General features: G+C 39.5%; 2 long non-coding RNA genes across 2 annotated transcripts; one reads left to right on the top strand and one right to left on the bottom strand.

The window, feature by feature from the left end:
• Nucleotides 1–371: 371 nt before the first annotated feature.
• On the bottom strand, nucleotides 372–8545 carry LOC111949103 (uncharacterized). Its single transcript, XR_013650486.1, has 4 exons — nucleotides 8208–8545; nucleotides 7777–7830; nucleotides 2880–7133; nucleotides 372–697 (listed from the first exon to the last, which is right to left on the bottom strand). It is a non-coding gene; the product is annotated as an uncharacterized LOC111949103 (long non-coding RNA).
• Nucleotides 7389–8877, top strand: LOC144986652 (uncharacterized). The gene is made up of 2 exons (XR_013650487.1): nucleotides 7389–7985; nucleotides 8682–8877. It is a non-coding gene; the product is annotated as an uncharacterized LOC144986652 (long non-coding RNA).
• Nucleotides 8878–19696: the final 10819 nt, after the last annotated feature.

The following is a 19696-nucleotide window of genomic DNA, read 5'->3' as shown; positions in this document are numbered from 1 at the left end:
ATTACAATATTAATTAATGTCAAGTCTTTACAATTTAGGGCCAAAAGTCTAAATCTGATGAAGTGTATAAACACAAAAAATAAAAAATACACAAGTTTTGTTTTTTGCTTAGGGAAAAATGTAATTGTCTGAATAGCACAGCAGGTAATTTAGCACAAAAAAAGTCGTTAAAAATTGTATCTGTATTTAAATAACAAAAGGTGTTTATTGTCAGATATGTCAGCAAACAACATAGAAATACGATTTTTAATTTGAAAAATGTTTCAGTCTGGCTCTGTGAAAAGCTTTTAATGAGATTAAAAAGTCAGACCTGGTATGTTTTTTTGTTAAAAATTGCAGTTTTGTTCTTTTTTTTTTTTTTTTGGGGGGGGGGGGGGGGGGGGGGTGTTGCGTCGGCGTTGTTTTGACTTTTGACACTGGAGTGAGCTCCCCCCCGCAGCACAGTTCTTCCTCCTCAGAGCTCTTCCTCCGCCCTTGACGTGAAAGCAGCCTGTTGAAATGATCGCCCGGGGTTCTGCAGCTACCAGCTCTCTGCTCAGCAGAGGAGGGGGACCTGCCGTCTTCTTCTTCTGAGCGTGAGGACGTCAACATGAGGCGGTCATCCCTCAGCAGGGCTGAGGCCCCGCTGACGGTCCGGACCAGCTCCTGGACCGGGCCACAGTGCAGTGGTGCTGAAGGAGCAGATGGAGGCGCATCCCTGTCATGTTCAGAGAAACATTCATTTCACACCACCCTAAAAATTAATTCATATTTTGGAAGTCAAAAAAAAAATTATTCTGCGACAATCCCTGTTTTTTTTCAGTCTTTGATGCTGTGTGACAGAACATGAGAAGTACAACAAAAAAACATGTTAATAGAATTTTTTGAGACACATTGTGATGTTTTACTGGTTAGTTTAACCTGCTACATGAAACATAATGGGACATTTATTAGTAAAAAGTATTTTTTAGAAAGTTAGAAAAGCTTTGTGGTGTGGAAAATATTTTAAAATATGAACAAAATGTATAAATGCTGAGTACAACCTATTTGCATTACTTACTAAGAATGATTGTGTTTTGTGAAATTGTTGACAAAAGGTTAACTTGACTGCTTTGGCCTATTTTATAAGGATATTAATAGATATTTATAGGTATGTTTGAAGGCTGCTTTGTTCATTGTTTTAACTATGTCACTATTGTATGCATCTTGGGTTCAAAGAAAGGTGTCAAACAAATAGAATTGGTAAAAAAAATATAATAATAATAATCTTTTTTATTTTAGGGCACTTTCAGAAAACTCAAGGTCACTGTGCGTAGTTAAAGGCAAAAAAAGACCAAACCCATAACATCACTAAAAGTATACATCAAAAGCATAAAAACAGCTGAGAGAAGAATGGAGAGTGAAAAAAGGGATTTAAAAAATGCAAATGATGAATAAAAAAACTATTTTCACATTTATCTTTCAGACAAACCATCAAAATATTATAAATGCAACACCAGAGAGAGTTTTTCTTTGTTGAGCAGACAAATTATTCTTTATTTTTGTCTTGTGGCAGCAGGGCGGCTCACAGGGGCCCCTTGTGTTCTGTCCACATCCAGCTGTGGATGAAAAAATGGTCCACAGAAGGCCTGGATGTCCTGAATGGCTGCTCTGTGCTGAATTCCTTTTGTCTGTTTGTATCTGAGTCTCATTAGGTAGTAAAGCAGATTTGAATACACGGGAAGCTGGAAATTAAAGTGGAAATGACCCAAAAGTCTGTGCTGCCGACTGCTTTTTCAGTGCATCACTGTTGCCTCTTAAAAGTCCCCCACAGACACAAACGCCGTGGAGTCAGAACAAAACCCGCCGCTTTCCTTAGTCCGCTAAAGACAGGAGTCAAGATTTTCTGCGCGGGCATGTTTGAAAATTGAGAGTAAGTCCTGACTTGTCTATGAAAAGTTTTGAACCTTGTTGCCGTTTTATTTTGTTTCTTACATGTGGGTTGTTTATTTTGTATGCATGTGCGTCAGCGTCTTGTGAATTGAATGAAAACCTCTTCCCTGGAGGTGCTTTATGGGTAAAAATTTGCCCACATTTTTGTTCAGGCAATCCTTTCAATTTGAATCTGGAGCTGGCTTCGCTTTACAGTCGTTTGGCCGAACGTTTGTGACACTTTTCGGCAGCGGCGCATTGTGTCTGCAGAGGCGAGCGTGCCCTGGAGGTCTGAGGGCGGTGACTCATGCACAAAGCTTCTGCGTCTGTGACACGGAGAAAGGAAATAAGAGCCAGATGCCAACAGATATCCACAAGCACATGTCTCACGCAACTAACCCGGCTCTGTGGGTGCATGTTTGCGTGTGTGCAGTCTTGGCAGTCACGCACTGAGGATTCGGGAGCAAATCAAGTGATTTTCCAGAGGAAATTTAATTTCAAAAACACAAAGTTTTTTTATTTAAAAAATAAAAACTCATCCCAAGGACTAAAATAGGTTTGCAAAAGACATTTAATTAGTCTCTGAGGAAAACACATTTACGTCATTTGGTGCAGCTCCAGTAAAATATTTAAAAAGTGAACAGTTTTTTACTATTGATGCATTTTAACATTAGTTTTTAAATTTCTCCCTTTTCTTTCATTACGTAGAAAAAGGCAACATTTACAAAAAACAGTCAAATTGTTATTTTCATTTCTTCCAACTCCATCAAGATCTTTTCAGTGTTTAAACCAAACAAAGGTCCAGAAAAAATACATTTAAGTATATTTACTAAAAAAATAAAGCGTCTCTCCATGCAGCACGAGGGCCGTGTGTAACTCTGCTGCCACACCTACAGCCCACAAAAACAGGTTTTTTTTCCGCCAGGTAAAACTGTTAAACATTCCTCCCATCAAATTTCCCAGAATGCCTTGAGCAACACTATGCTTACCTAATCATTTTTGTCCAGACAGTAAAAAACTCCTGCTGTACTTTCCTCGACGGTTTTACCAGCTGTTGTGACACCGCGGTGTCCCACACTGCATTTGATGCTATGGGGGCCAGCAAAGATGAAGACAAACGCCCGTGTGAGAAGATCTCGGATGTCAGCGCTAATCATTGTGGTAGAAGCAGAGATATTATGCCGGATTAGGGAAATGCTGACGCGCTGTTGAATTTGAGTCACTGGATTGCTGCAGTTCTTAGTCTGTATCCTCCAAGGAAACACAATAACTGGAACCAATTTCACAGAAACCAATTCCAGCGGTTTGTTGAAGGTTTCCCTCAAAGCTCCACCTGTCGCCTCCATGACGAAAGTAGGAAAGGGTCCTTCCTCTCAAGAGAATCGAGTCCAATCTGATTTTCACGGTTAATTAGGAAAATGTGTTATTTTAGCCAAATATTTCACCTTGAACTCGGGAATCTGATCCCCTTTGTTTTAATCTGCATTTTCTTTAAACAAAGACACATCATAATGCAGCTAAAAGGGGCTTTTTATTTGCTCACACCAGAAGCAAATAAAAACTCCTTTTTAATTGATTTTTCAAGCAAAATTTAAAACATACTTTAGTTCCCCTCTGGAGAGCTGAGTTACCGGACTTTTATGATTTAGCCTAACATTTCACCATTAACCGGTAAATAAAATCAGGGATCCAGTTCTGCATATCATGTATTTTATTTCAATAATCAGGTGTATTTTTAATCGACATATAAAAAGAAAGTTAAGCTCAAACTTATTTCCTTATTCAAACTGTACTGAATCAGGAGCAGACAAAAAATGCTGTTTGACAAAGGTCGTATTTGTGACATAGAAAATACAATGGGCGGGGCCACAAGCTCCCTGCCACGCCCCTTTCTCTTTTTTTTTTCTAACTTGTCCTGTCCAACAGCTGGGCAGGCAGATGAGAGCTGACGGCCTCTTGTGTTGGACATATTTTACTTTAACAACAGGGGTTATTAATCTTCAGACAAACCAGAGGTATGTCTGAATAAATCTCTTTTGTAATTGAGGCCAAACTTTATTCATTTTAACCGTACTTGAAAATCTTTGGTGTTGGACCAGACGGAAAAGGAAAGGAGGGAGGAAGAAAGAGGGATATTAGAGAGGGGGGGGTAGGAAGGTGATTATAGAAGGGGGGGGGGGGGGGGTAAAACCATGAAGCAGCATAAAGCCACAGGTTTCTGGATGGTTATACTCCTTACGGTGAGGTTCAGATGTAATACAAGTCTATAACGGCGGGGTCTGTCCACACACACACTCAAATGTTATAAACACACCTGTTGTCCCCAAAAATTGCCCCCAGAGCCAGAGAGCAGGGAGGCATGGGGGGACGGAGAGTGCAGCTCCGGCCCAACCAGGAGAGCAGCGCCGGGAGGGCCCAACACGGGGCCCTGCACGCCCCTTTCTGATGCATCAACTAATGTTAAGTCAGGGGTGTGCGGGGCTGTACACTCAAGTAAATAGAGAGCTCTCAGTTAAGGGGGATAAGAGGGAAGAGCAGGGTTGCTCTGCGCCAGCGGCCCCATCCCAAACTTAGAGGTGAATATCTGATGAACTTGCCGCTCTGCAGAAACTACATGTCCTAGAAAACAACACAGGATGGCTAAAAACGGCATAATCATATTCAAAAGGGCTAATTAACGCATATTCCAACTTTTACAAGCTCAGTTCATCTAAAATATTTTAATTATTGACTTTAATTAAAATAGCAGTCAATTTGTGTAGCATTTCTCAACCTTTAATGGACTTTTTCAACTGTAATATGAGAAGAAAACATTTCACAGTTAGCTTATCTGATGTTGTGATGACGAGAGACGGTTTCTCTGTGGACCTGCAGAAAGCTGAAGACAAAACACAGTTAGGAGAAGAGATGGTGAGGCGGAAAGGGGATGTGGAGGAGGCAAAAAAACAAGTCTGACTGAGGCCAAATGAACCCACTCTGCATGTATTCACCCCTCTTAACCCTTTGGCATCACTTGTAACCTTGAGTGTAGTGACTCACATTTTGAATGTTGTCAAATGGACGACTGTTGCTCCCAATTAAAACTGCATTTACTGCTTAAAGCAGTGGCAGAGGAAGCTCTTAAAGCGGCTAATTCAAGTTTGTAGGTGCAGTTCAGTTTTGTTGAATGCCATCATCTTAAAAAAACAAAAAAAAAAAACATCTTCTCTTTCTGTTCCCATGGTGATGAGTGAGAGACTTTAGCATCAGAACTACACAAAAACAGCACTGCATTTCAGGTTCTAGACATTCTTTTCCACAGCTTCTTTCTTTCTCCTAAAAATAAACAAAAACCAGAAAGGAGTCAATTTTTAAGTCATAGATAAAACAGAATAAATCTATGGATGCCATATTGTTACACAAAACAGGCAAAAAGAGCTTCACGTTGTCAGACACAAGGGCATGTTCAACTACGTGGCAACAAAATGCTGGTGAGCCGCACACTGATGTAATTATGAGGAGTAGATGAATAAGCTGATGCAATTTTAAAGAGGTGTGGGACGCTGTACCCGGACACATGTGACCTAAAGCACCAGTTCGAGATGGAGACAAATGTACAGAAACACGACTGAAGAAACTACAAAGGCTTTAGATCATAAACAACACTCAGTTGGTATATTTTTGTACTTTTGGTAAATTTACGGGTAACGCTTCCTTTTACAGTACAGTACTTACAGTGTACTTAATTGGTATTTACATGGTACTTATAGTGTAACTACTGGGTACTTTCAGGGTACTTACATGGTACTTTTTATGGAATTTACTGGGTACTTACATGGTACTTTTTGTGTCTACTCTGTACTTACATGGTACTTACTGTGTATTTATATGGTACTATTTGGTTCATACCTATGTGGTACATACTGGGTATTTATAATATTCTTACTGGGTATTTACATGTTGTGCAAAGGTGTCTTTTATGGTACTTACCACATGTAAGAACAAGGTAAGTACAAATAAAGTACTTTGACCTTTAGGTCTGCACTCGCTGCATGTTTCATGGTATTTACCATGAATTTACCACAGAAACTACCCCTTAAGTACACTGAAACTGTAACTGTAAAAGAAAGTCAGCCCTATTTCCACTCAACTACATGGTACTTTCATTCCTAAATACTGGGTATGTTCACTTGAATATTACTTGGTACATACCCCTTAAGTACAATGAAACTGTAACTGTAAAAGAAAGTCAGCCCTATTTCCACTCTATTACATGGTACTTTCAGTAGTAAATGCTGGGTATGTTCACTTGAATATTACTTGGTACATACCCCTTAAGTACAATGAAACTGTACTGTAAAAGAAAGTCAGCCCTATTTCCACTCTATTACATGGTACTTTCAGTAGTAAATGCTGGGTATGTTCACTTGAATATTACTTGGTACATACCCCTTAAGTACAATGAAACTGTAACTGTAAAAGAAAGTCAGCCCTATTTCCACTCAACTACATGGTACTTTCATTCCTAAATACTGGGTATGTTCACTTGAATATTACTTGGTACATACCCCTTAAGTACAATGAAACTGTAACTGTAAAAGAAAGTCAGCCCTATTTCCACTCTATTACATGGTACTTTCAGTAGTAAATGCTGGGTATGTTCACTTGAATATTACTTGGTACATACCCCTTAAGTACAATGAAACTGTACTGTAAAAGAAAGTCAGCCCTATTTCCACTCTATTACATGGTACTTTCAGTAGTAAATGCTGGGTATGTTCACTTGAATATTACTTGGTACATACCCCTTAAGTACAATGAAACTGTAACTGTAAAAGAAAGTCAGCCCTATTTCCACTCTATTACATGGTACTTTCAGTAGTAAATGCTGGGTATGTACACGTATTACCATCCCGTACAGTGTACATACACACTTGGTCTTCTGACCTCACCACATGAGACAATGCTAACCTGTTGGTAAGGGTAAAGTAACTACATTGTAAAAACATATTCTGGCCTGATTACTTCTTGTAACATGAGGCAAGTTTAAAGAGAAACAAGACAGCAGTGAAAACAACAATCTTTAATATGATACATGTCTGCAGCATACAAAGTGTCATCACAATGAAATAGGTTTTAAGTACAAAACAGTACAAAGGAGTATTCTAAAAAACACATTATTGGCCTGAGGGTCGTGCTTTTTGTCCATCAAAATTCTTTCAGCAGAGTTTGGTAACGGTGCAGGACTTCTTCAGGGTTTGTAACTGCAAGAAAATTCACAATAAAAGCTCAAATGAAAATAAAAAGCATAACGACTTTGATGAAGTACAAAATATATTTTACTTATTTAATCATTTCTGTAATGAGTTTGATAAATTTCTGTGAATTATTTTTCGCTTTGACTGTAATGCTTGAAATTAATCAATTATCCTCATTTATAAACATGATAATAAATTATTCAAAACTTTATATTTTAGTTACATAAACAAGAACAACAAAAAAGAAATCAAAGAAAAAAATCAAAATTGCCATAAAAAAATCTAATTTGTTTAGACAAAGAATGACAAAAGCAATGTTTTAATTGGCAATTGCTGTGTGTATTTCTTCTTTATAAATATTATTCGCACCTACAATTTGCATTAGCATGAAAAACATTGCAGTGTAAAAGAAAAGGAAAAAAGAAATAAATAGGCAATTTCAAATTCAACACAGTTATTCACAAAAATATGTTTTACATTTTCAAACAGTTACATTCACTGTGTTGGGTGGTATTGTTGTCTCTCTCATATTTGAAAATAAATAAATAAAAAAATAAAATAAAAACGGCGAAAGAAAAGAAAATGGGGAAAAGGCAGTTAAATTCTTCATTAATGTAAATAATATGTCCACTTGGTGGATTTAACTTACTTTAGCTTACTCTCCTGTGGATTCGTCTGGAATGTCTTCTTCACCACAGCTGATCTAAAGCGGTAAAAAGACGGAAGTACGTCATCATTATTTTAAATAAACGCCTTTCTTTGATTTTCCCAGAAAGACGTGCTCTCAGTCAAACGACCACAGAACAACAGACTTTATCATTTAGGCTACGTGTTTGTTTTACAGGTGCCTCTCTCCTGGTAAGTAACAACAATGTTTGCAGATTTTCATTACAAACTTTGAAAATGTATACATGAAATAACTGAAATTATTGGAGTAAGGTAGACATGCTCTTACGTCACGTTTCAAACACAGAGATAGTGGCTTGAAATCACGAGGTTAGCTTCTTTATAAAGTTTGATCAGTTTAAATATTTGCATGTAATTTATCCAATATTTAAAAAAACAAAAACACTGGCTTACCTGCCAGATGAAGAGAAATTCAAACTGTTGCGCGCGCCTCGAGGCTCTCCGGATTAATCTGCACGTTCACTTTGGGGGTAGTTGTGCTGCATTCAAGTGCGCTGGGAATTTGCAACTTTACTTGCCCCGACCTAGTTAACAAAAACACACACTCGGGGTGTTTTTAGTATTAAAAGTAAATATTTAGCCTTGTTGTTTTACATATTTTCCTGACATTATATAATATATATTAAAACAAGTTCATTTTTAGAACAATATTTAAAAAAAAGTTAAGTTTTGAATAATTTATTATCATGTTTTTAAATGAGGATAATTGATTAATTTCACTCATTACAGTCAAAGCGATAAAAAAATCATAGAGATTTATCAAACTCATTACAGAAATGATTAAATAAGTAAAATATATTTTGTACTTCATCAAAGTCGTTATGCTTTTTATTTTCATTTGAGCTTTTATTGTGAATTTTCTTGCAGTTACAAACCCTGAAGAAGTCCTGCACCGTTACCAAACTCTGCTGAAAGAATTTTGATGGACAAAAAGCACGACCCTCAGGCCAATAATGTGTTTTTTAGAATTCTCCTTTGCACTGTTTTGTACTTAAAACATATTTCATTGTGATGACACTTTGTATGCTGCAGACATGTATCATATTAAAGATTGTTGTTTTCACTGCTGTCTTGTTTCTCTTTAAACTTGCCTCATGTTACAAGAAGTAATCAGGCCAGAATATGTTTTTACAATGTAGTTACTTTACCCTTACCAACAGGTTAGCATTGTCTCATGTGGTGAGGTCAGAAAACCAAGTGTGTTCATGTACACTGTACTGGAAGGTAATACGTGTACATACCCAGCATTTACTACTGAAAGTACCATGTAATAGAGTGGAAATAGGGCTGACTTTCTTTTACAGTTACAGTTTCATTGTACTTAAGGGGTAAGTACCAAGTAATATTCAAGTGAACATACCCGGTATTTAGGAATGAAAGTACCATGTATTTGAGTGGAAATAGGGCTGACTTTCTTTTACAGTTACAGTTTCAGTGTACTTAAGGGGTAGTTTCTGTGGTAAATTCATGGTAAATACCATGAAACATGCAGCGAGTGCAGACCTAAAGGTCAAGGTACTTTATTTTTACTTACCTTGTTCTTACATGTGGTAAGTACCATAAAAGACACCTTTGCACAACATGTAAATACCCAGTAAGAATATTATAAATACCCAGTATGTACCACATAGGTATGAACCAAATAGTACCATATAAATACACAGTATGTACCATGTAAGTACAGAGTAGACACAAAAAGTACCATGTAAGTACCTAGTAAAGTCCCATAGAAAGTACCATGTAAACACACTGAAAGTACCCAGTAAATTCCATAAAAAGTACCATGTAAGTACCCTGAAAGTACCCAGTAGTTACACTATAAGTACCATGTAAATACCACTTAAGTACACTGTAAGTACTGTACTGTAAAAGAAAGCGTTACCAATTTACGCACTACAAGGCATTCTGAATAGCCTCCGTTTTTTATCAAAACACATCATTGCGCCTTATAATCAATCTATTCCACCTTATGTATGGATCAATTCTGGTTGTGCTTATGATGGCGCAGCGATTGTGAGAGGTACTCGAAGCTTTGACAAAATGTTTTTCCTGTTGCAAACAAGGTTGTGTGTAATCATCCACAAAAACGAAGAGCATACTTCGAAACTTGTCATACAGCTAAAAATATTAAACTACAGAATCTTGTAAAATATCAAGCAGAACTAATGTCAAATAAAGAAAACGCTGCGTATTGCCAAATAACATCCAGAAATTATACATTTTTGGTAGAGAAAAATTCCCATAGGCTGAGAGGGAAAGGAACATTTAAATTACCAATGGGACGAACCAACCATGTATAGTGTGACTGTATATGAGAACTGGAGTGAGTGACCTGTCCCCCAAACAGGAAGAGTCTCCAAAATGCCAAAATCCCATAGATTTCTATAGAGAAATAAATGGCTATTGGTCATTCTACACTGACTGGCCACTTTTTAGCCACACCTTTCCAACTACTCCTTAATGCGACCTTCTGATCAGCCAATCACATGGCAGATGCTCAACGCATTCAGGCATCCAGACCAACGATCACCTGCTTTCATGACTCATTAAAGAGAGAAAAAATGTCTAAAACAACTATGGGGATCTCAAATGGACAAAATACATGTGCTTGACTAAATAAATGAATAAACCTTAAAGTGAGGATGAAAGGATCACAGAGTCTCTGCTTCTGGAGTTTGGGTGGAGCCATGGCTACAACAAAACCATCTCATGAGATCTGTGCTGTTTGACCAAACCCAGGAATGGAGGAAGTCCTCTCAACAAAGCTGCCGTCCCATGAATCAAGTCAGACTCAAGGTACTAATCCAGAAAGTGTTTTCTTATGAATACAAAGAAAGCAAAACAAAAAAAAACATATATCTGGATTAGATGGACAAGAGAAGAATATATGAAATATCCTTCTGTCTTTGGAGCTATTCATCACATGTTCTTTGTCAAAACAAAGCAGTGATGCATTCATATGCTTGAAAAGGTTTAGCATATTTCTGTTGTTGATGTATGATGACACTACACCCTGGGTGTGAGACGATGTTTTTAATGTTCCTGTCATTGTTGTTGTGTTAATCTGGGAGGATTTTGTTAAAGCATTAATTTTAAATAAAAAAACACAATCTTTTCATTTCTTTCACTCTAAATTGTTGATCTAGAAAAAAGGCACAATTCCGGCCTCACCTGGATCTCTGTAAAGATTTTATTTTATTTATTTTTAAATAATCTTGACTGAAGATACATAGAATCACAATACAAAAATGTATCAACTTAACAAAAAAGACTAACAAAATGTGCCAGGGAACATTATAGAGAAAAGAAAAACAAAATTATTTAAATTCCAAGGTGTCCAGAGTTCTTACAGCTTTGGGGTTAGAAGAGGATTTTAATGTTTTGTCATATTGTTTTAACTTAATCATCAAAAATTTAAAAAAGGGGCTTTTTTCCCAGAATATTTGCATTTATGAAAAAGATCTCTGTAAAGAAACGTAATCACGGTGTAACAAGAATTGCAATGAGGGCTAACAGAATAACGTGATGGAAACACGGTTTCACTCTGTGAGTCTGTGACCCCTTCCATGTACCCTGATGCCTCATCGTGTTTACATTTTCCAGAGTTTCATCCTGTTTTTAAGGCAAAGTTTTGAAAAGGGATCCAATTTCGGGGGATGACAGGTGTTGCCGAGGCCATTTAGAGCAGGTTCAGAGCCGAAAGTCAATGGCAGACAGTTCTAACTTGCCTGAAATGAAAAATGAAAACCTCAAACGGATCTCCCGGCTGCTGCAGGACACATGCATTCACTGAGTCATCATATAGACAGGATGCACAGAGCTAAAGCTGTTTCTCCTCAATGCATCAGTTATTGAATGCAAAGAAAAATGTAGGTTATAATTTACACAAAAATAAAGCTATTCTGGACCATCTAGAATAAGTCTTTTTAAGTTTTTAATGCATTTATTTTGTATGCATCATCTTCCTATAGTTACTGTACAACCGTGTTTTCAGTCCTGCATTAGTCCTAGACTGAAGGACCAGATTTTTGTTTCCTTTCTTACTGCAACTATGAGCAAAATGTTGCCCCCGGTGCATACTCAGAACTTACCAGAATTTACACGCACATATTCTCTGTGTATACATTTATTTATATTTATTACATTTTTTATTTATCTATTCATTTTAAAATATTTATTCACATTTACCAGTTTATTTTCTATTAAGGTTTATTTATGTACTTTTTTTTTAAAGGTCTACTTTAATTTCCATTTGATTCCTTTTCTATAGTAGCTGTAACTCCAGTGTTTTCCTCAGAGGAATCCTCCACATCCATGACAGACCCTTCTAGGTGACCTGGGTCGTAAAAGTGCTATACCAATAAAGTTTGATTTGATTTGAAATTATGCGGTGAAAACGAATTTTTGTCATAGTGTTTGATCCTTACCAAAAATCAAATACAAATTAAAAAGACGACATTACCGCAGGAGGAATAAAAAAATCTCAAAATAAAAAAGTGTACTTCAAATTTTTGGCATGTTTTATTGTGTCCATTTCAAGTGACAGATCTGATTTGCTTAAACTGGATTAGAGAGACGTTTGCAGCCTCTGCTTTGCGCTTGAACACACAGACGGTTAAAGTGTTTCCATATTGCCGTTTGACCTCGCTGCCATACCAATTCACGTGCCATTAAGCACTGGGAAAGCTTAATGCTCCCTGGCAATAGAACACAGATGAAATAAAACAGCCCCACCCCCCACCCCCCCCTTTTTTTTTGAACATGCTTCCAGGATATCAGCATATATGACTTTCAATATGCTGGCGTGCTTTACGTGATTTATGGACTATTTCTGTGCGTCCAGAGACTTGTTTATGGAGTCCTTTGAAGACTTATCCTATACATATTGTCTCAGTATCCACAGAGGGTGTGGAGGTAATGACACCCTGCAGGATAATGAAACCACACAAAGGCAAGCTTTCCAATTAGTCTGAGTAATGTACATTGGAGGAGGTGATGATTGGAAAAGAAAAAAAAAAAAGCAAACAGAAACGTGCGTACTTTAAAACGTTGGCTCCTGGAACCGTAAACCTGTGCTTTAGAGGCATAGAATGGGCCCTGGCTCGACACAGAAGACTACGACTTAATGACACACATTAAAAGAAAATTAAGAGGCCCACGTGGCAGCATGCACACTTGATCTCCCTGCTAACCAGATACTCTGGTCTTTTGCCTCCCTGCTCAGATGAAACATCAAAGAGGAGGACATGAGACCACGAGCAGCAATGATTCAGACAAACTGAATGAACTGCAGCCAAGCTCCGCCCCCTCCAGCTTGTTATTTCTTGCTTTAGCCTCTTACAACTGAGGAGTTCATTTGACAAACTGACTAACTGAAATGGATTTATTTTCCAGAATCTGTCAGAGCTGAGCTGAACCAGGGGGAAATGAAAAACAAGAAATAATAAAACTGCTTTGTTGTTGTTTATTTCATGCATCATGCCAAAGGTCAAATGGTGTTTTAATTCAGAACAAAAGACAGAAGTTCAGTTTCTGCAAGAACCAGATGTCTGTCTTCGCCGAAATCCTTTGCGTTGTTTAGCGTTAACAATTCTTGACGTAAAGCGTAAGCAATGTTAGGAAAAGTCCTTCACCAACAGTGAGCAATGGAAATACGACCACCACTCACTCCCCACTAACAAGTCTCACCAAAACAGAAATTCTGTCGCAAAGCAAACAGATTTTTGAGATGGAGCTGGATCAGTAAACGACAGAAGCACAGAATTCCAGCCGTAAACTGACCGGGCGGGCTGCAATCCACCAAAATACATGAGACTCACATGAGGGGGCGAAGCGTGGCAATGAACTAACAAGAACCAAAGGCAGCTATGAAAGCTCGAAAAGAACGCTTCACATGAAGAAACCAAAGTTTGCTTTTTTTGTACAACTTATTCTAGCATTCCAAAATAAAATGAAACATGAAATCAAACCACAAACCTGGATTTATCTGGAACTGTGAATATTGGAGGGGGGAATCTTTCGGCAACTGTTCGATTATCAGTGCTTCCTGAATCCGTGCATTTTCTTTAAAGGTTCTCTCCTCTCCACAGGACACTATTGATTAATTTATTACTTATTTTTCACCAAAGTACATTTGTAAGACAGGGTCAAATTTTACTTTACTTTTCTTAGGAACATAAAAATTGTGACATGAAAATGTTTACTTGATTAATAAAAATCTTTCACAGCATCGACAATAGATCACTTTTTAATTTTCAAATGACAAAATGCTACATTTTAATCAATAGATCAGCTTTAACAGGATGCTCTTTAACTAAAGTTAGCAAATGAACATAATATTTCCATACAGAGTAGAAGTGCATGATATGATTTTGCATGTTTATCGGGTTCCTTAAATATTCATCCATCTTCTTTCGCTTCTCCGGGGTCCGGGTCGCGGGGGCAGCAGTCTAAGCAAAGATGCCCAGACTTCCCTGGCCCCGGCCACTTCCTCCAGCTCCTCTGGTGGGACCCCGAGGTCTTCCCTGGGGCCGCCGCCCAGAGGGACATGCCCGGAACACCTCCCCGGGGAGGCATCCGGACTAGATGCCCGAGCCTCCTGGCTTAAATAGCCTACTAAATGTTGCTGGGACACACGCGCCGTAACTTTTGTCCAGTGGCATTTAACCGCAATGCCTTTCTAAACATTATTTTACATGAAGTCATGGTCGGTTGAGTCACATGGTCTACAGGGTCAGCCATGTTTGTGTGCTCTTCAAAAAGGTCCGAGTGAAAAGCATGCTGCAGGTTTTGAGTTCTGCTTGAGAAAAAAATATTTAAAAAAAGCCCTACATTTTCCAATTCTTTTTTTTTTTTTTAACTTGTCCTGTCCAACAGCTAGGCAGACAGATGAGAGCTGAGGGCCTCTTGGGTTGGACATATTTTACTTTAACAAGAGGGGTTATTAATCTTCAGACAAACCAAAGGTATGCCTGAATAAACCCCTTTTGTAATTGAGGCCAAACTTTATTAATTTCAAACATGTCTGAAAATCTTTGGTGTTGGACCGGACGGAAAAGGAAAGAGGGGAAGAAGAGAGAGGGACGTTAGAGAGAGGGGGGATAGGAGGTGATAATAGGAGGGGAAGGGGGATAAGACCATGAAGCAGCATAAAGCAACAAGTTTACTGGTTGTTAATCATTATGGTAAGGTTTAAATGTAAAAAAAAAACAAAAAAAGGGGCGGAGCCTGTCCACACACACACTCAAATGTTATAAACACACCTGTTAGTTGCAAAAATGTCCACCTGTCGACATGTACACAAAACAGATAATGTTCACACGCATACTTATGCCTTAAAACCAACTAGTGTGAAATATTTCAGTCATTCAGTCTGTTGAGCTAACACCTGTGCTCAGGTGAGTGTTTATGTTCTTCTAAAATGGATGGTGGAACGTGAAAAGAAGGAGGGAGAGTGCCCAGCCATCCCCACCCCAAGACCCCCACCGCACCAGCAGCGGCAGCCGGAATCCCCCCAACGCCACACGGGAACCGGCAGGGAACAACCGCCGCCCGGGCGACCAAGCCCGCCACCCAGGCCAGGGCCAGCAGGGCCGCCGCAAGGCCCCCAGAGCCAGAGAGCAGGGAGGCACGGAGGGAAAGAGGGCGCCGCCCCAGCCCAACCAGGAGAGCAGCCCCCCCGCCGCGCCGGGAGAACCCAGCGCAGGGCCCCACCGGAGAAGGACGCCCACAGCCCCAGACGAGCACCCCACCACCACCCAGGAGTTCCGGGCATCCCCCCGCCCCAACCCCAGGTACGAGCCAGGACCCCCCAAGGGAGACCCACTCCGCACTCCAGGCAGCCATCCGCCCGGCCAACGGTTGGTCCAGGGAGGAGCGAGGCAGGGGCCCGCCGCCCCCGCCCAGGAGGGGGGAACCCCGGGGAAAAAAGAGGGCCCACAAGGGGTGTTGTAAATATGGCCCGACCAGGCTCGGCCACAGTTGGAAATTTGGCGGGGCCCAGCACTCAGGAGCAAGGACCAGGACCCACCCCCCAGGGACACGAACACCCCCGGCTCAGATGTAATGTGAACCCCCCCACCGCGCGGAGAGAGCACCGCCGGGCCCAGGAAACCGGCACCCCGGGGACACAGCCGCCGTTGCAAAGGGGCCCGTACCCCCCACCAGGGAAGAGGCAGGGGACAGATGGTCCTAGGTCCCACCTTCCTTGCAAAATGTGTGTGCGTGTATGTGTGTTTGAGAGAGTGTGTGTGTGCATGTGTGTGTGTTTATGTTGGGATGTATATATTGAGGGGGGAGGGGTGTGTGTACTAAGGGGGGTGCGGTTAAAATTGGCGGGTAGGGCACTAAGGGGACATCTCCTGATTACTCACAGTGACGTCCCCTCACATTTTCCAATTCTTGATTACTATTCAGAATAATTTATAGATCATAATCAATGCGTCTATTAACTGATCCCTGTTACGTCCACAAACGTACAGGTCTAGGGCTGAATGGTACACAATATGGAACGCACAATGGATGATGACTTTTGAGCGTTTTATTGAATGAGAGGAGGGGTGGAGGTAGGGACCCAGGTTGGGTCAAAGGAATGAAATAAATAGAAGAAAACACAGCCTAGCTATCACCGTTCTAAAACTAAAACAAGAAAACAAAAGGCTCACTGACTTATCTACAAAAAGGGTATAAAAACATACCAGAGGTGGTGGCACCATCCAACTTACCTAGTGTGCATAGCAGAAGACAAGCTACATGAGGTGTCCAGGGTCCCCTGTCCTACCTGTCCACACTCTCCAACATCAAGGGAGATAAGCTTTCATCGGAGTTGTGATCCAGGAAAAGCTTTGGTCCTGACTGCACAGCTCGTCAGGTCTCCACCAGGTGTCTTCACTCACAGGAAGAACATGCAGAGCAAGGAAGAAAAAGGAGAGACGGTGAAAAACCCTTGCATGTAACAATCCCCCCTTACTAAATATACAGTGGTCCCTTTTTATATGGCGGTTCACCTGTTTCCTTAATACTTTTGGTGCCATTTTACATATTATTTTTTTAAAGTTGTTTGTTATTTTTTGTTTGTTTTACGTTGCATTGTGTTCTGCATCCTGATTGGCTGTAGACTATTGTCAATCAATGTCTTTTGTGCCCTCTGGTTCTCTAAAGGTTTGCACTTTGAGAGTTTAAACAAGAAAATTGGGGAAATTATTATGTCTGTCTGAAAGACAGTGGATAAAGTGAGTAATGAGGAGTTTTAGAGCCTTTAAAAAAATCTAGACTCTTTTCAAAATATGAAGGTGGCTACTTCATGGATTTCATCTTTTGTGGGTTATTTTTTAAAATATAATGAATAAGGGACTATACACAACATAGTAAAGCAAATTGTACTCTGCACAATCCTGACCTGATGAGCTAATTATTCAGAAACTTCTTCCACTTTCGGCTTCTCCCATCAGGGGTCGCCACAGCGAACAAGTCGCATGGTAAATTTGGCAATGTTTTACGCCGGATGCCCTTCCTGACGCAACCTTCTCTAACCGGGCTTGGAACCGGCAGAGGTAGAGAAGGGAACAGGGAGCAGCCTGGAGTCGAACCCTGGTTTCACGGACGGAAGGCGCCGCAAACCAGCACGAGCTAAACCGGCTCCCTTAAGAGAATACAGTTATATTTAAAAAAAAAAAGAGAGAATAGAGTCATAACATTTTAAAAGAAAAAGTAACACAATGAAAAAAAATTGCAACAATTTAGGAGTCATCAATTTATAATTTTAAAAGTCACAATTTTACATGGAAATTGTCTTTAGCTAATTATTCAGAAACAAAGACTTAAAAAAGGAAATGGTTTACAGATTAACTTTACTGGTGTGACAGGCATCACATAAGGAAACAGAAAGCTTTTCATGAAGCGGGATCTCATTTTACTGGGAAACAAATCCACTCATTTCAAAAGTCTTATTGTTGACAATTTTCATCCATCTTTAAAGTCTTCTCCCCCCGTTGTTCAAATGATGTCTCAACATCTCCCTTTAAAGAAATGAAATGATGAAAAAAAGATGCAAATTAGCGCTTGATGATGGAATTGTGTCCAAAAGGATTGAATAGACTGAAAAGTCTCCACGAAGGGTTTGTGCAGGGCTGCATATGTGCATTTAGGATTCTTGGGCAGGAAGCTGGACGGCTGGTGTAGGTACCAAAACTGTTCGACCTGCAGTATATATATATATATATATATATATATATATATATATATATATATATATATATATATATATATATATATACATGGGGGACCTTTCTGTGTGGAGTTTGCATGTTCTCCCCGTGCATGCGTGGGTTTTCTCCGGGATCTCCGGCTTCCTCCCACCATCCAAAAACATGCTACATAGGTTGATTGGCAACTCTAAATTGTCCATAGGTGTGAGTGTGAGAGTGAATGGGTGTGTGATTGAGGAGATTCCACCCTGCGACAGACTGGCGACCAGTCCAGGGTATCCCTTGCCTACACCCAAGTGGCCGGGATAGGCTCCGGCAACCCCGTGACCCCGAAAGGGAATAAACGGTTAAGAAGATGAATGAATGAAAAATATATATACATTTTTTTTCAGACTTTATTGACAAACAACATAATACAACAGCATAGTGAATGTATCAGGCGTTACTGAAATGTGTACATTGCAGGAAAAAAAAGGGAAACAAAATTTTGTATATATGCATATAAGTAAGTATATATGCAAATACATATACAGTATATGAGAATATGAGAAAATAAACATTAATTCAAAAACCTTTGGGCCTTACTAAATTATAATTTTTTCAAAAATCAAAAAATTTCAAACTGCCTTTTGGTTTTGCAGTTGTTTGATAATGTCCCAGTACTGATTGATTTCATTCAAAAAATGATGGAGTTCAGGTTTGGAGTTAGAACATTTGGCTCTATGAATATGGAATTTTGCTAACAATAAAAACAACTGTTGGCCTGGAATAAGAATTTGGGCTTGACACTAATGATGACATCACATCTCGGTAACCCCACTTGGACAAACTACACAAGCACACATTCACCACTACAAAAGAAAAAGAAAAATATTTTTAATACTTGGTAGATCAATGATCAGGTTTGAGTTCTTTTCTTGTCTGTGGGAAACTCAAAGTCATCATTTTATATATTTGATCTTTCAGTCGTATCCAGACACTTACGTTTTTGTGTGAAAATAAACAGAAAATGGCTTTTTTTTCTACAAAAAGCCATGAAAATATTTATGGAATTCACTTTTTGCATCTGGGTTAATTAAGTTTGGGAAAAATATAAAAACAGATGAAATGAAAGACTTGACAGTATTTTTACAAGAGAGACTTGGTTATAGAAAAGTGCAAAACTTAAACTTGTCAAACAAAAGAAAGACTTAAAAAAATTGATTTTAAATAACTAACGAGTTTCTTGAATTATGAATTATGCAGTAAGCCTGTGGGAGGGAAATTGTTCTGTGTGCTCTGATTTATAAAATGTTCAAATATTTCAATTGAATGCAGTGAAAATGTTTTAAGTTTTTAACATAATCTAAAGCCCCTTTATGAAGTTTAAGTTTTTATTTAGTGTGTAAAATGTTGACTTACGCTTGAAGTTTTAGCTTGAAAAAAACATAAATATAAAACATCCATCCATCCATCTTCCTCCGCTTATCCGGGACCGGGTCGCGGGGGCAGCAGACTGAGCAGAGATGCCCAGACTTCCCTCACCCCAGCCACGTCCTCCAGCTCCTCTGGGGGGACCCCGAGGCGTTCCCAGGCCAGCCGAGAGACGTAGTCTCTCCAGCGTGTCCTGGGTCTTCCCCAGGGCCTCCGCCCAGTGGGACATGCCCGGAACACCTCTCCAGGGAGGCGTCCAGGGGG

Source organism: Oryzias latipes, chromosome 17 (genome assembly GCF_053564925.1).
Source record: "Oryzias latipes strain Hd-rR chromosome 17, Olatipes_Hd-rR_3.1".
Taxonomy (NCBI): domain Eukaryota; kingdom Metazoa; phylum Chordata; class Actinopteri; order Beloniformes; family Adrianichthyidae; genus Oryzias; species Oryzias latipes.
This window is presented reverse-complemented; position numbering and strand designations above follow the sequence as displayed.